This window comes from Pseudophryne corroboree, chromosome 8 (genome assembly GCF_028390025.1).
Source record: "Pseudophryne corroboree isolate aPseCor3 chromosome 8, aPseCor3.hap2, whole genome shotgun sequence".
NCBI lineage: Eukaryota > Metazoa > Chordata > Amphibia > Anura > Myobatrachidae > Pseudophryne > Pseudophryne corroboree.
In genome coordinates, this window is record NC_086451.1 from 463,525,251 (window position 1) to 463,542,770 (window position 17,520).

The following is a 17,520-nucleotide window of genomic DNA, read 5'->3' on the forward strand; positions in this document are numbered from 1 at the left end:
TTATGGCAGCACAGGACACCACCACTGGATTGATGCAGCACAACACAGCACCACTGCACTGGACTTATACAGCAGCACTGGACTTATGGCAGCACAGGACACAACCACTGTGATTGGACTGATGTAGCAGAAGACAGCACTGAAATGACACATAAGAGCAGATCACCACCCCACGCGCCACACCACTTTTCCACACAGACACTGAGGACACGTCCTCTCGCTATATTTTCCAGGACTAGACTGAAAATGGCGGTGACGACCCGCGGCTCCTTATATTGAATCCAAAACCTGCGAGAATCCAACAGCGGGATGATGCCATTTTGACTCATTCTGGTTTCCGAATCTGGCGCGAAAACCTGAGCCGGGCTCGGGATGTGATGTTCGGTAGGGTTCAGTTCTCAGGGAACCGAACCCGCTCATCCCTAATTTAAAGTATTGTAAATGCTTATTGATATCTGGCCTCTAACTTTGGGGGTTATTCAGGTTTGTTAGCAATTGGGCAAAACAATGTTGCACTGCAGGGGGGGCAGATGTAACATGTGCAGAGAGATTTAGATTTTTGTGGGTTATATTGTTTCTCTGCAGGGTAAATACTGGCTGCTTTATTTCTACACTGCAATTTAGATTTAAGGGGGTCATTCCGAGTTGTTCGCTCGCAAGCTGCTTTTAGCAGCTTTGCACACGCTAAGCCGCCGCCTACTGGGAGTGAATCTTAGCTTATCAAAATTGCGAACGAAAGATTCGCAATATTGCGATATTACTTCTCTGTGCAGTTTCTGAGTAGCTCGAGACTTACTCTGCCACTGCGATCAGTTCAGTTCTTGTCGTTCCTGGTTTGATGTGACAAACACACCCAGCGTTCGCCCAGACACTCCTCTGTTTCTCCAGCCACTCCCGCGTTTTTCCCAGAAACTGCAGCGTTTTTTCACACACTCCCATAAAACGGCCAGTTTCCGCCCAGAAACACCCACTTCCTGTCAATCACACTACGATCACCAGAACGAAGAAAAAACCTTGTAATGCCGTGAGTTAAATACCTAACTGCGTAGCAAATTTACTTGGCGCAGTCGCACTGCGGACATTGCGCATGCGCATTAGCGACTAATCGCTCCGTTGCGAGAAAAAAATACAGAGCGAACAACTCGGAATGACCCCCTAAGTTTGAACACACCCCACCCAAATCTAACTCTCTCTGCACATGTTACATCTGCCCCACCTGCAGCACAACATAGTTTTGCCCAATTGCTAACTTTTTTGGTTTGCTAACAAACCTGAATAAGGCCCTATGTGAGATCGAACGATCGAACGATAGATAGATAGATAGATAGATAGATAGATAGATAGATAGATAGATAGATAATTAGATAGATATTATGCATAATCAAGAAAACGTAAACATACAGTAGCTCTCACCCATGTCCAGAAAGTGGGGCGGACTTGACCCATCACAGTGTTTCCAAGCACTTCTTCATTAATAATAAAGGTTTTTACATAGCAAAATAACGCACAGACTTATTTCAGTCTTTGGCAGACATTCCCCAAGAGTTGAAGCAATTCTTTGGGTTATGTTGCTATGTGAGACTTACTTGGAAGCATTGTGTTGGTACAGTGCCCCCATTCTCTGGGCATGGGGGAGTGCTATGTTTATGTTTTCTGGATTATGCACTTCACTATCATTATGTATATGAAGAACGTAATCCTGCGCCTCCACAATATTATTCCCCCTCCCAGTCTGTGTTGGTTGGTCTATCAGTGCAATAGCCAGAGCTTTATTTAATTCTAGAAATGAAAGAAAAAAAGACAACAAAAAAACTATTTTGTGAGTTTATCGAAAAGGGACATTTTTAATTTTCCTTCAGGTTTCCCATAGATTGTAAGCTTGCGAGCAGGGCCCTCCTACCTCTATGACTGTTTGTTATTACCCAATTTTGTCTTATCATTGTTTCCAGTTGTAAAGCGCAATGTGATTTTCTGCGCCATATAAGAAACTGTTAATAGATAAATAAATACTTTATTCTTTTCTTGGTGGACCCAATAATACTCACAGGTATAAAAGGTTAACCCATTATACTGCTGTAGCTTTCTCGGAACATTAATGTATTATTGTTTTAAATTAAAGATATAGCAAAGTCTAATTGAATATATCATATAGCTTTATAGTACTCCTGTAATCTCTATATTTTCAAACAGAGCCCACATGCTCCGCTCCTTGTTAATGAACATTTTATTTTTGCTTTGGAAGTTTTGTCATATGCCATATGTATCAAGATGAGCATATTTTAGCACCAAAACACCATTTCATTTTGTTTTCTTCTTAATTGGGATTTAATGCAGATATACATATTACATTATTAACTCTGTCAATGCGCACTCTACATAAATGCATACAACAGATGCTACGTATTTTTTTGTTGCTTGTTATGTAAAATGTAAAAAAGTTTACTTTTCATATTTCTCTAGATTGTGCTAACATTATGCTAATTGAAACAGAAGAAAAACTATTATGCAAAAAAAAAAACTTCTAAAAATATATTTGTTAATTCTGAGAATTATTCCTAATGTAATTAAAATCAAAAATTCTGGCTGCAAAAAAAGTTTTATTGACCTTCTCAACACCTCTTTTGAGGATGTGCAATCCCTGATGCCCATTGTGTAACTGTGGCATTGAAGGTTTCTCCAGTAGGCATATCACTGGGGTCTTGGCACTTCCAAGAGCACTATATTGCCCATCATTTCCAGCTGCCAAAACTGATGGAAAGGGACAGATAAATCCCCCTGCAGTGTGGCCACTTCCTCCTGGACCAGAGATGGAGAAAGTTGACATGAGTGTGGGCAGAGCATCTTGAGCTCTCCAGGTCCGCCCATCACTGATAAATAATATAATAATGGGGCAGATGTATTAAGCCTGGAGAAGGGACAAAGAAGTGGTAAAGCAGTGATAAGTGCAAGGTGATAATGCACCAGCCACTCAGCTCCTGTCATTTTTCAAACCCGTAATGATTGGGTTACCTACTTACATTACAGTAACTAAGCCAAATGCCACCCAAGCAGTGAAGGAAATACAACCCGTACCTGTTGAACAAAATATTCTCTTGTAGAACTAAAGTCTGTGCGTAGTATCCATTTATCACTTTCACCTTCGTTAGTGCTTATTATTCCACTTTGAGCATTTTATGGAGTCATATTTTGTGTTGATGATGGCATTTCATTGTAGTCTCAAGGAACACTCTTCAATTTACAGTAACACAACATTTCCATGAGGTTTGTTATTCACTGGCGAAGAAAACTGTCATCTTCATTTTAATGGGCTTCAAATGTTCAAAAGATATCACAACCAACACAGAGACTTACTATTTCCAGTAGAATAATGCTCCAAATATATACCTTGTATTTATCAAGCTAGAGAATCCTGAGGGAACTGCAGAGATGTGTACAAGACAGTAGCTATACCATGCAGCAAGCAGACAATGGCTTGCACTCGGTAAATTGCTCATGAGGAAATTACCAAATCGTATTGGCTGCTATGGACCGATAGCTGTACACCACTTTCCGCAGATGCCCCCAAACTGATCTCCACAGTGTGAAAGGAATTTTGGGGATCATTTCTAATTATAGAGTAAGAAAACAAACAAACTGGTCGTATATAATAATATAATATATAGAATATAAAATTACAAGTAGCAATTTGTGTTACCCCAGCAAAACAGCAGATAAAAAAAAGTAAAACGTTTTTCTTTGTCTGAAGCCCATAATGAAGCACTATCTGGCACAGCCTGGTATATAGTTACTTTGAATACTTCTCAAGGGGCACCCCAGTAGGTGTTGCCTCTCTGAGGGTCATCAATTGACCAATTGTCACCAGCTTCTTGTCACACACCCAGACAGATGGGCTTCATCATTGCCTGTTGATTCCACAAGCTTCCACATATCCTGAAATTGTATGGCTGACTGAAAAAAGACCTGACCCAATCGGGTATCCTAATTTCAGCGCCCCATTTACTCCCTCAAGGATAGGTAATATACAGTATGGTCACTGTTTCAGCAGCTTGTTCGAAATCTATCTTCCCGGTGATCCATAAATAATTACTATAACATAAAATAGGGGAGCTGTAAAAGAATAAGACTGCAATACAGACACAAAATTTGACTCTTCAGAGAAGTCATGCACTAAAGTTTAAGCAATCAAACTGAAAGTCAGAAAGTAAGCAACGGTACTTTGAGCAATCATGAAAGAATAGCATCAAGACTTCAAGGCTCATTTATCATTGAATATTTGTGGCTAGTTAATACCCCCCAAAAAACATCCCATGGAACTCATGAGACGCGTGAGTTCCATGGAACAAGTTGACTTACATGTTGGCGGAGTTAAAAGATTGAAGAGCAACAACTAACCTTCCTCAGCAGGGTCAGCACCATAAGTATATAATTCCCTCATGTCATGTTCCTGTTGATGTTGACACACAGAACAAACACAGCAGGATCAGCATTTGATCAGAAAGCGAGACATTTACTATGACGCTAGCGCTGAATGATTAAAAAAGCAAACAGCATTGACATTTAGGAGTGTACAATTACCCAATTCTCAGGAGCTACTGCGAGGTTCTGGTTCTGCAGATAATTATAGTGATAATGTAGAAGAAACTGCAAAGTGGCCAGAGATGGTGAAGAAGCAGCAGAACCAACAGCTGTAAGCAGTACGAAGGCATCATTATCTTCCTAATCATTATCAGCTCTGCAATAACTAAAGTGTAATCAATTAAACCCAAGGGTATGCAACAGTTGTACTGATACTTTTAGCAATCATGGCAGAAACTTGCAATCTTCTCCCTACTCATAATTAAATTCCCAAGACTTGTAAACCTCTTGATTCCCATAGCTGTGTCACTGTTGGATACCTGAGTGATTCTGCAGGATGAGTGTTTTGGGAGGTTCTCATTTGCCAGGAGCTTTAGTGACTAAGGGTTCTATTTACTAAGCCTTGGATAGAGATAAAGTAGACGGAGATAAAGTTCCATCCAATCAGCTCCTAACTGCCATGTCACAGGCTGTGTTTGAAAAATGACAGTTAGGAGCTGTTTAGTTGGGACTTTAGCTCCGTTCTCTTTATCTCTCTCCAAGGCTTAGTAAATAGACCTCTTAGAGAGTGTTAATGTTTCACAATCAACTCGTGATACCAGCATGGAGCACAGGGTATAGAACATTGTCACCACAGGCTCCAGACGAATCCACTATAAATATATAACTGGTCAGGTTGCAGCACATACACCGCTCATCACATCTAGGAGTGTACACAGCAAAGACATTGGATTACCCAATTGTGGAGACATCTCCCGCTTTGAGTGCATCTTGACAACAGTGAATGGTTCCAGTAGCCCCTTATTGTTGTGGGCATTGTTTTCATGGCATTTTTTGGGTACAGTATTCCTCTCAGAAAGCAAGGTCAATGCTACTAATACGTCTGAGTGATCATGTGGTAGAATTCCTTTTCTGACCGGAGTCATATGCTTCTGGATAATAATGCACACATCCACAGTGCATGTGGTGTCACGTAATGATTTGATGAAGACGACACTAAGGTTAACAGTATGTCATGTCCTTCTCAGTCACCATATCTAAACCCAACAAAGCATCTACAGTGGGGATTGAAAGTTTGGGCACCCCAGGCAAAAATTCATTTTAATGTGCAAAAAGAAGCCAAGGAGAGATGGAAAAATCTCCAAAAGGCAACAAATTACAGATTAGACATTCTTATAACATGTCAAAAAAAGTTTGATTTTATTTCCATCATTTACACTTTCAAAAGAACAGAAAACAAAAAATGGTGTCTTCAAAAGTTTGGCCACCCTGCAGCGTTAATACCTTGTACTGCCCCCTTTGGCAAGTATCACAGCTTGTAAATGCTTTTTGTAGCCAGCCAAGAGTCTTTCAATTTTTGTTTGAGGTATCTTCGCCCATTCTTCCTTACAAAAGTCTTCCAGTTCTTTGGGATTCCTGGGCTGTCTGTGACGCACTGCTCTTTTAAGGTCTATCCATAGATTTTCAATTATGTTGAGGTCAGGAGATTGTGAAGGCCATGGCAAAACCTTCAGTTTACGCCTCTTGATGTAATCCACCATGGATTTTGAGGTGTGTTTAGGATCATTATCCATTTGTAGAAGCCAGCCTCTCTTTAACTTCAGCTTTTTCACAGATGTCATCAAGTTAGCGTCCAAAATTTGCTGGAATCTTATTGAATCCATTTTTCCTTCTACTCGTGAAATGTTCCCTGTGCCACTGGCTGCAATACAACCCCAAAGCATGATTGATCCACCCCCATGCTTAACAGTTGGACAGAGGTTCTTTTCACTAAATTCTGTGCCCTTCCTTCTCCAAACGTACCTTTGCTCATTCCGGCCAAAAAGTTTGACTTTAACCTCATCGGTCCACAGAACTTTATTCCAAAATGCATCAGGCTTGTCTATATGTTCATTTGCAAACTTCAAACGCTGATTTTTGTGGTGAGGACGTAGAAGAGGTTTTCTTCTGATGACTCTTCCATGAAGACCATATTTGTACAAGTATCTCTTTATAGTGGAATAGTGTACCACAACTCCAGTGTCTGCCAGATCTTCATGGAGGGATCGTGCAGTCAAACGTGGATTTTGACTTGCTTTTCTCACAATCCTGCGAGCTGTTCTGTCTGATATTTTTCTTGGTCTTCCAGATCTTGCTTTAACTTCCACTGTTCCTGATGACTGCCATTTCTTAATTACATTCCGAACAGAGGATATGGGCATCTGATAATGCTTTGCTATCTTCTTATAGCCTTCTCCTGCTTTGTGAGCGTCAACTATTCTCAGTTTCAGTGTTCTACACAACTGCTTAGAGGAACCCATGGTGCTGATTGTTGGAGCAAGGTCAGATGAATCTGGGCTTTTAAAACCTTTGAGATTGACATCACCTGGTCTTTCCAGACGATGATTGAGAACAATCCATGACACTGCCAGGTCTCAGCTGTCCAAAGGGGGCAGTACAAGGTATTAACTCTGCAGGGTGCCCAAACTTTTGCAGACGCCATTTTTTGTTTCCTGTTCTTTTGATAGTGTAAATGATGGAAATAAAATCAAACTTTTGTTGACATGTTATAAGAATGTCTAATCTGTAATTTGATGCCTTTTGGAGATTTTTCCATCTTTCCTTGGCTTCTTTTTGCACATTAAAATGAATTTTTGCCTGGGGTGCTCAAACTTTCAATCCCCACGGTATAAAATATTCTGGAGTTATGTCGGAGTTGGTGGGTTCCACCCCTTACTGGTGCTGACTCCTGGCCACTGCCCTGCAAAGTGACTTCTATCTGTTTCTGTTGTGTACTCTACCTTAGAGGTCTTTGATGTATATTAACAAAAAATTAAACAAGAAAATATGGATTAATATAATATCTATAAAACCGGCCCTATATTGCATGATAGTGCACCCAACCAGCTACCATTGGTAGGGGAGGAGCAATGGGACAATAATCGGAGTACAATCTATGGAGGCAATTTCCATTCGCAGCATGAAGTTGAACAATGGTGAGGTGGAACCAGGCTGTGGACGATAAGCATTCAAGTCCATACACTGAACAATAATCATTTACCCCTGTGATTTGATCATCTGCTTTGCATGACTATCCTGCAGTATACGGCCATCTCAAGTCATAAACCTTAATATGTCTTTTTTCCAACCTTCTGCCCTTGCAAAAACATGGGGGAGATGTGCCGACTCTTGGAGAGAGACAAAATACCAACAAATGAGCTTGCAACTGTCAGTTTTCTAGCACAGCCTGTAAAATAATAGTTAGAAACTGATTGATTGGTACTTTATCTCTCTCAACCTTATCTCTCTCGGCTTTGATACATCTCCCCAATGGTACTGAATGGGTTGTCAAAGTATTTTTATGAGTTTTAAGTGTATTTCCAGGGAGAGTGGCAGGTGGAAATAAGCCGCAGAAGAAAGACCTAATAGGTAGGGTCACAAACATCAGAAGCAAGTTATAAAAACTAAACCGGTGAACTTTATAATGCGGGGGAGGGGGGTCAATTAGGGAAGGGAAAAAGAGGGAGGGAAAGTGCAGAGGGGAGGGAAGAGGAGAAGGGAGAGTGCCATACGATGTGTACCACCAACAAGATATAATCAGTAATATAATGAAGTGAGGTTATATGGTGTTCAAAGGAGGTTCAGTCTCAAAATAGTCTGTCCAAGGCATCCAAACTTTTATGATAATGTCTGAAGTATCATGCAGGATCGAAGAAATTCTCTCCATATAATATGTAGTCCATGTATTATTGGTGTTAGTGAGATGGACAGGGGTGTGGTCGATTTGCAGCGAAAGGCAATGTGACATGTTGCTGAATTTAATATATGTATCTTGGATTCATTTCTGTGTTGGATGAGAAAATTATCAAGCAGTATGGTTTAGTATAAAGACAGGATCCAACTCCTGTCACACAAAAACAAAGGTGTTGGTTTTTAGAAATGCTGACTTTGCAAAAATGGGGAACTGTTTAAGTGATTCATTGGCGCGCTGGAGGGACTTGGAAGGAGTGCAGGAGAGGTGGGAAAAACTGAAAAGGGCAGTACTAAGGGCAACAGACCTTTGTATCAAAAGGGTTAGGAAAAGCACCAGGAAAATGAAGCCAGTGTGGTTCACAAAAGAAGTATCAACTAGTGTGAAAGCAAAAAAGATGGCTTTTAGACTCAAAATAATAACAACAAAGAGGTGTATCTTGGCAGACGGAAGGATGCTAAGAAAGTGATCAGACGTGCAAAGGCTGAAGCTGAAGAGAAAATGGCCCAGTCAGTAGATAAAGGGGGCAAAACTTTTTTAAAGTATATAAGTGAAAGGAGAAAATCAAATGGAGGAATAATAAGACTTAAGACAGAAAGTGAGAATTTGGTGGAGGGAGACAAGGCAATAGCAGATCACCTAATCATTATTTTTGCTCAGTATTTACTACAGAAGGAGAAGGGAAGGGGCCACAGTTAAGTTGCAAGGATATTCATCAAAATAAGATAGATGAAAGTACATTTACAGAGGAGAAGGTCCTAACAGAACTTTCAAAACTAAAAGTGGATAAATCAATGGGGCCAGATGGGATACACCCAAGGATACTAAAAGAGCTAAAAGATGTGCTGGTGGCACCATTAACAGAATTATTTAACCAGTCACTAAATACAGGTGCCATTCCAGAGGACTGGAAAAGAGCGACTATCGTTACATTGCACAAAAGTGCAAGCAAGGAAGAAGCAAGTAACTACAGACCAGTAAGCCTTACATCAGTAGTAGGGAAAGTAATGGAAAAACTATTAAAAGAAAGAGTTGTGGAATATCTTAAATCAAACAACTTACAGGATCAAAAACAGCATGGATTTACAGGTGGAAGATCATGCCAAAAAAATCTTTTTGACTTTTTTGACTCTGTGATGAAAATAATAGATCAAGGGGGAGCTGTAGATGTAGCATATCTAGACTTTAGTAAGGCATTTGACACTGTCCCACATCGCAGACTGCTAAATAAACTTGAAAGTTTGGGGGTGGATTATAAAACAGTTAAATGGATAAGAACCTGGTTACAGGATAGTAAATAGACAATTCTAGTAAATGGAGTGCAATCTGTGGAGGGAAATGTTACCAGTGGAGTACCCTTGGGATCATAGGCGTACGCAGCACATTTTATTAGGGGGTGCACCATTGGAGGGGTGTTTGGGCGTGTCTAGTACCATCTATTGATGGTCAACGCAATATAAAATATCCACCCTTGTACCAATACTAATAAAGCAGATACATTATCAGATGTTGTGGTGTGCACCAAACAAACACCCCTAATGGCACTCACTGCAATTACACTGCTCCTCCTCAGCCTGGTCTGGCTCCCCCTCTCTTTCCCCTGCAAGCTGCAGCAGCTTACTTACAAGTCAGTCACTCACTGACACTGACAGTCGCAGACTAGTTACTGCTGCTGGAAAAACGCGTTACGTGTCAATGCTACTGCCGACCACCTGCCAGTATTGAATTTGTCTTCCTAAGAGGAACGCTGGCTGCATGCTGATCCTCATCAGTGGCTGGCGTTGGCATAGCATAGAAGGAAAGAGGTGGGCATGTGGTGGGTGTGACGGGTGGGCATGCAAGCAGCATGACGTCATCACGTCACATAACGCTGTCTGTTTTTGTACATGGAGATGGAGTCGGGAGTTTGTGGTACCCTTGATTAACCCAGGCGTCCGGTCAGTAATGCAGTCCTGACAGGGTGCAACACAGAGGGGACAGTAATCGGCCTGCTTGGCGATCGCTGCATCAGGCATGTGAGATCGGGGTGCTGGACATTAGGGGGTGCCTGTGCGCACGTCTATGCCAGGGATCTGTACTTGGACCAGTTCTCTTTAATATCTTTGTTAGTGACATTGCAAATGGTATTGAAGGGAAAGTATGCCTTTTTGCAGATGATACAAAGATATGCAACAGGGTAGACACACCAGAAGGGGTAAAACAAATGATTGATGGACCTAGGTAGGTTTGAGAAATGGTCAAGAACGTGGCAACTACAGTTTAATGCTAAAAAATACAAAATCATGCACTTGGGTCTCAAAAACCCAAAGGCTAAATATAGTATCAAGGATACTATGGGGGGTAAGTCCAAGTTGATCGCAGCAGGAATTTTGTTAGCAGTTGGGCAAACCATGTGCACTGCAGGGGAGGCAGATTTAACATGTGCAGAGAGAGTTAGATTTGGGTGTGGTGTGTTCAATCTGCAATCTAATTTGCAGTGTAAAAATAAAGCAGCCAGTATTTACCCTGCACAAAAATAAAATAACCCACCCAAATCTAACTCTCTCTGCACATGTTATATCTGCCTCCCCTGCAGTGCACATGGTTTTGCCCAACTGCTAACAAAATTCCTGCTGCGATCAACTTGGAATTACCCCCTATCATGGAAACTATTAAGGAAGAAAGATATTTAGGGGTCACTATTTTAAGTGACTTAAAGGCAGGAAAGCAATGCAACAAAGCAATGAGGAAGGCTAGTCAGATGCTTGGTTGCATAGGGAGAGGAATCAGTAGCAGGAGAAAAAGAAGTAATAATGCCACTTTATAGGTCATTGGTACGGCCTCATCTGGAATACTGTGTCCAGTTCTGGAAACCATATCTCCAGAAGGATATAAATACATTAGAGAGTGTACAAATAAGGGCAACTAAAATGGTGCATGGCCTACATCACAAAACTTACCCGGAAAGGCTAAAAGATCTTAACATGTATAGTTTGGAGGAGAGAAGGGAAAGGGGAGACATGATAGAAACTTTCAAATATACCAAAGGTCTTAACAAAGTTCAGGAGGGAAACATTCTTCATAGGAAGAGAAGTATTAGAACTCAAGGACATACACTGAGACTGGAGGGAGGCAGGTTCAGGTGAAATTTAAGGAAAAATTACTTCACAGAAAGGGTAGTGGATAAGTGGAATAGCCTCCCATCAGAGGTGGTAGAGGCTAAGAATGTAGAGAAATTTAAACATGCTTGGGATGGACATATGAATATCCTTACAAAGAATTAAGGTTCAAAAAGGGTTGAGATTGCCTAAAGGATAAAAAAAGGGGCAGACTAGATGGGCCAAGTGGTTCTTATCTGCCATCAAATTCTATGTTTCTATAAACAGGTCAGTACAATACTGAATACAGCGGAGCCTTAGGCATCGGAACCCCAGTAATTTATCTGATATGGTTGTGGACTGCTGACCAGTAGGGCGGTATTTGTTGAAAGGAAAATAGCAGTTGATAAATAGAAGAGATGAGCCCCTAAGTAGTTTGTAAGTGACTGCATAGCAACGCTATAGGATAACTGGATATAGAGCTAGCAGGTATAGGCAATTGTTGATAAAAGGAAGGTGGATATGTTAATGCAACACAACCAAACATTACTTAAATTGGGGTATGTTATCTTAGCCACTGCTATTCCATACACTTTGTCACTAAATATATACCGTACAACTGCATAACACATCTATTATACATCTGTAATATTTATTTTCTGATACTTGGAGCGTCATGTCAGTGTACAGGTAATGAGTCTCACACTTTGCTGTCTATCAATACAAACACTTGACAAAGCTTTGACAATCTGAGAACATAATTGGTACAGGTCATAGTCTTCAGACTGCTAGGAAGGTTTCTCAATGATGGAAAACTGATGGGTCCGCACCACACGCAAAGTTCAAAATGAAATATTGTCATTGACATGTTGAACTATAGGAGTCGAAATTCCTGACTGTCACATTTCTTAAGAAAAGATGTATTTTCATGTTTAAATTCTACCTCTCAAATATGTACAACTCTTGGTCCAAGAAGCCATCATAAAATAGACAGATTTTATATCTCACACTGGTACAATAATTAAATTCTGCTTCACTTGCTGGATTTGTATATTCTTCAATGTTGTTTAAGCTAAGCGTTACACAATCCGATTGTGATCTATTTTGATGGTCCAACTAAAATAATCATTAGAAATTAATCATAATCTGACTTGTTGCTAGAGTCCTATTTTTTGCAGAATAGCAGAGCATCAGAGTGGGATGACCTTTCCCAGACTAATCTTGCTCTATGTTTTGTGCAATGAGTTAATCATGATTATTCTAAAGATATGTCTTCATACAGTATTGCTGCAGTCATGCCAAAAATCCTATCTTGGCACGCCAGGTCCAAGAGGTTGCTAGCATTGGGCGTAGTTTTTGTGTCTTTTCTGCAGAAAATGCATCTTAGTCACAATGCGCTGTGACTAGGATGCACCAGGAGACTGTGCTGATTAATTAGATATGTGTCACTTGTATAGTATATCTGTGTGCGACTGAGTCTCTAATCTGTATAAGAAGTGTTACAATGTAGCAGCCGCAGCTTTTCTCCATGCCAAGTTCCGTTGCGCTTTGTATACAGACTCACACTCAACACTGGGTGGTCTTCAGTTTGTCGGCTGTCGGGATCCCGGCGCACAGTATACTGGCGCCGGAATCCCGACAGAGGCATACCGACACTTTTTCTCCCTCTTGGGGGTCCACGACTCCCCTGGAGGGAGAATAAATAGCGTGGCGCGCTTATTGCGCCACCGTGCCTGCAGCAAGGGGCTCATTTGCACTCGCCACTCTGTCGGTATGCCGGCGGTCGGGATCCCGGCACCGATATGCTGGTCGCTGGGAGCCCAGGCCGCCGGCATACCATACTACACCCCTCAACACTACATGGTGTATTGAGGTTACAAGTAGGAGGACACATCTGTATTAGTCTGAGCGACTGTATACATATTGTAATACGAGGTATGCATTCTATTATTTAGAGCCACAATTGAGTTATCAATCTAGTTATGTAACATGGCTGGTCCGAGGACAGCCCCAATGAAACAAGAGCATCACTGTAGGGCATGTTTATTTAAGAAGCCAAACGATGATCCCAGACTAGTCTACTGCATTTTGTTGTCTTCAGGCTGCACCGACATATCCCAGTAACACCCAGAAATGATCTGTCCTCTCTTCTTGATCTCCTAAAACATGTCCACATACTGGTATGGCTGAATTGGGCACTATGAGTGGTAGGAGCTTTATATGTGTGACTTGCTTAAGATGAAAAAGTTGAAAGGAAACAAACACTTTCTTAAACACTTTTAGCAACACATAGAAGCACTGGGCCTGATTCATAGTTGTATAGTAATGAACAGCTGCCGGAAACCATACAACTGATATTCTAATGCAGCAGGAGGCATATGTACTAAAGAGAGGCCTCCTGACACCATCTGCAATTCATAGGTCGTGATAGTTGCAGCCACTGACTATCTGTTTAAGCCTCAGCTCACTCAGAATGTCCACCACAATGGCTGAGCCAGGGCCAGGAAGTCTGAATATGCAGACCTGGCCTTACCACTCCCAGAAAATGGCAGCGACATGATCCTGTTTTCGGGAAAGCTTGCCAGCTCGGCCCACCCCCACCCCCAAGGTCCCCTTCGAGACATGTTTGGTTGCTGATGTAAGTTACAGTATTATCAGTAGAGATGAGCGCCGGAAATTTTTCGGGTTTTGTGTTTTGGTTTTGTGTTCGGTTCCGCGGCCGTGTTTTGGGTTCGACCGCGTTTTGGCAAAACCTCACCAAATTTTTTTTGTCGGATTCTGGTGTGTTTTGGATTCGGGTGTTTTTTTCCAAAAAACCTAAAAAACAGCTTAAATCATAGAATTTGGCGGTCATTTTGAACCCAAAGTATTATTAACCTCAAAAACCATAATTTCCACTCATTTTCAGTCTATTCTGAATACCTCACACCTCACAATATTATTTTTAGTCCTAAAATTTTCACCGAGGTCGCTGTGTGAGTAAGATAAGCGACCCTAGTGGCCGACACAAACACCGGGCCCATCTAGGAGTGGCACTGCAGTGTCATGCAGGATGGCCCTTCCAAAAAACCCTCCCCAAACAGCACATGACGCAAAGAAAAAAAGAGGCGCAATGAGGTAGCTGTGTGAGTAAGATTAGCGACCCTAGTGGCCGACACAAACACCGGGCCCATCTAGGAGTGGCACTGCAGTGTCACGCAGGATGTCCCTTCCAAAAAACCCTCCCCAAACAGCACATGACGCAAAGAAAAAAAGAGGCGCAATGAGGTAGCTGTGTGAGTAAGATAAGCGACCCTAGTGGCCGACACAAACACCGGGCCCATCTAGGAGTGTCACTGCAGTGTCACGCAGGATGTCCCTTCCAAAAAACCCTCCCCAAACAGCACATGACGCAAAGAAAAAAAGAGGCGCAATGAGGTAGCTGTGTGAGTAAGATAAGCGACCCTAGTGGCCGACACAAACACCGGGCCCATCTAGGAGTGGCACTGCAGTGTCACGCAGGATGTCCCTTCCAAAAAACCCTCCCCAAACAGCACATGACGCAAAGAAAAAGAAAAGAAAAAAGAGGTGCAAGATGGAATTGTCCTTGGGCCCTCCCACCCACCCTTATGTTGTATAAACAAAACAGGACATGCACACTTTAACCAACCCATCATTTCAGTGACAGGGTCTGCCACACGACTGTGACTGATATGACGGGTTGGTTTGGACCCCCCCCAAAAAAGAAGCAATTAATCTCTCCTTGCACAAACTGGCTCTACAGAGGCAAGATGTCCACCTCATCATCACCCTCCGATATATCACCGTGTACATCCCCCTCCTCACAGATTATCAATTCGTCCCCACTGGAATCCACCATCTCAGCTCCCTGTGTACTTTGTGGAGGCAATTGCTGCTGGTCAATGTCTCCGCGGAGGAATTGATTATAATTCATTTTAATGAACATCATCTTCTCCACATTTTCTGGATGTAACCTCGTACGCCGATTGCTGACAAGGTGAGCGGCGGCACTAAACACTCTTTCGGAGTACACACTTGTGGGAGGGCAACTTAGGTAGAATAAAGCCAGTTTGTGCAAGGGCCTCCAAATTGCCTCTTTTTCCTGCCAGTATAAGTACGGACTGTGTGACGTGCCTACTTGGATGCGGTCACTCATATAATCCTCCACCATTCTATCAATGTTGAGAGAATCATATGCAGTGACAGTAGACGACATGTCCGTAATCGTTGTCAGGTCCTTCAGTCCGGACCAGATGTCAGCATCAGCAGTCGCTCCAGACTGCCCTGCATCACCGCCAGCGGGTGGGCTCGGAATTCTGAGCCTTTTCCTCGCACCCCCAGTTGCGGGAGAATGTGAAGGAGGAGATGTTGACAGGTCGCGTTCCGCTTGACTTGACAATTTTGTCACCAGCAGGTCTTTCAACCCCAGCAGACCTGTGTCTGCCGGAAAGAGAGATCCAAGGTAGGCTTTAAATCTAGGATCGAGCACGGTGGCCAAAATGTAGTGCTCTGATTTCAACAGATTGACCACCCGTGAATCCTTGTTAAGCGAATTAAGGGCTCCATCCACAAGTCCCACATGCCTAGCGGAATCGCTCCGTGTTAGCTCCTCCTTCAATGTCTCCAGCTTCTTCTGCAAAAGCCTGATGAGGGGAATGACCTGACTCAGGCTGGCAGTGTCTGAACTGACTTCACGTGTGGCAAGTTCAAAGGGCATCAGAACCTTGCACAACGTTGAAATCATTCTCCACTGCGCTTGAGACAGGTGCATTCCACCTCCTATATCGTGCTCAATTGTATAGGCTTGAATGGCCTTTTGCTGCTCCTCCAACCTCTGAAGCATATAGAGGGTTGAATTCCACCTCGTTACCACTTCTTGCTTCAGATGATGGCAGGGCAGGTTCAGTAGTTTTTGGTGGTGCTCCAGTCTTCTGTACGTGGTGCCTGTACGCCGAAAGTGTCCCGCAATTCTTCTGGCCACCGACAGCATCTCTTGCACGCCCCTGTCGTTTTTTAAAAAATTCTGCACCACCAAATTCAAGGTATGTGCAAAACATGGGACGTGCTGGAATTTGCCCATATTTAATGCACACACAATATTGCTGGCGTTGTCCGATGCCACAAATCCACAGGAGAGTCCAATTGGGGTAAGCCATTCCGCGATGATCTTCCTCAGTTGCCGTAAGAAGTTTTCAGCTGTGTGCGTATTCTGGAAAGCGGTGATACAAAGCGTAGCCTGCCTAGGAAAGAGTTGGCGTTTGCGAGATGCTGCTACTGGTGCCGCCGCTGCTGTTCTTGCGGCGGGAGTCCATACATCTACCCAGTGGGCTGTCACAGTCATATAGTCCTGACCCTGCCCTGCTCCACTTGTCCACATGTCCGTGGTTAAGTGGACATTGGGTACAACTGCATTTTTTAGGACACTGGTGAGTCTTTTTCTGACGTCCGTGTACATTCTCGGTATCGCCTGCCTAGAGAAGTGGAACCTAGATGGTATTTGGTAACGGGGGCACACTGCCTCAATAAATTGTCTAGTTCCCTGTGAACTAACGGCGGATACCGGACGCACGTCTAACACCAACATAGTTGTCAAGGCCTCAGTTATCCGCTTTGCAGCAGGATGACTGCTGTGATATTTCATCTTCCTCGCAAAGGACTGTTGAACAGTCAATTGCTTACTGGAAGTAGTACAAGTGGGCTTACGACTTCCCCTCTGGGATGACCATCGACTCCCAGCAGCAACAACAGCAGCGCCAGCAGCAGTAGGCGTTACACGCAAGGATGCATCGGAGGAATCCCAGGCAGGAGAGGACTCGTCAGAATTGCCAGTGACATTGCCTGCAGGACTATTGGCATTCCTGGGGAAGGAGGAAATTGACACTGAGGGAGTTGGTGGGGTGGTTTGCGTGAGCTTGGTTACAAGAGGAAGGGATTTACTGGTCAGTGGACTGCTTCCGCTGTCACCCAAAGTTTTTGAACTTGTCACTGACTTATTATGAATGCGCTGCAGGTGACGTATAAGGGAGGATGTTCCGAGGTGGTTAACGTCCTTACCCCTACTTATTACAGCTTGACAAAGGGAACACACGGCTTGACACCTGTTGTCCGCATTTCTGGTGAAATACTTCCACACAGAAG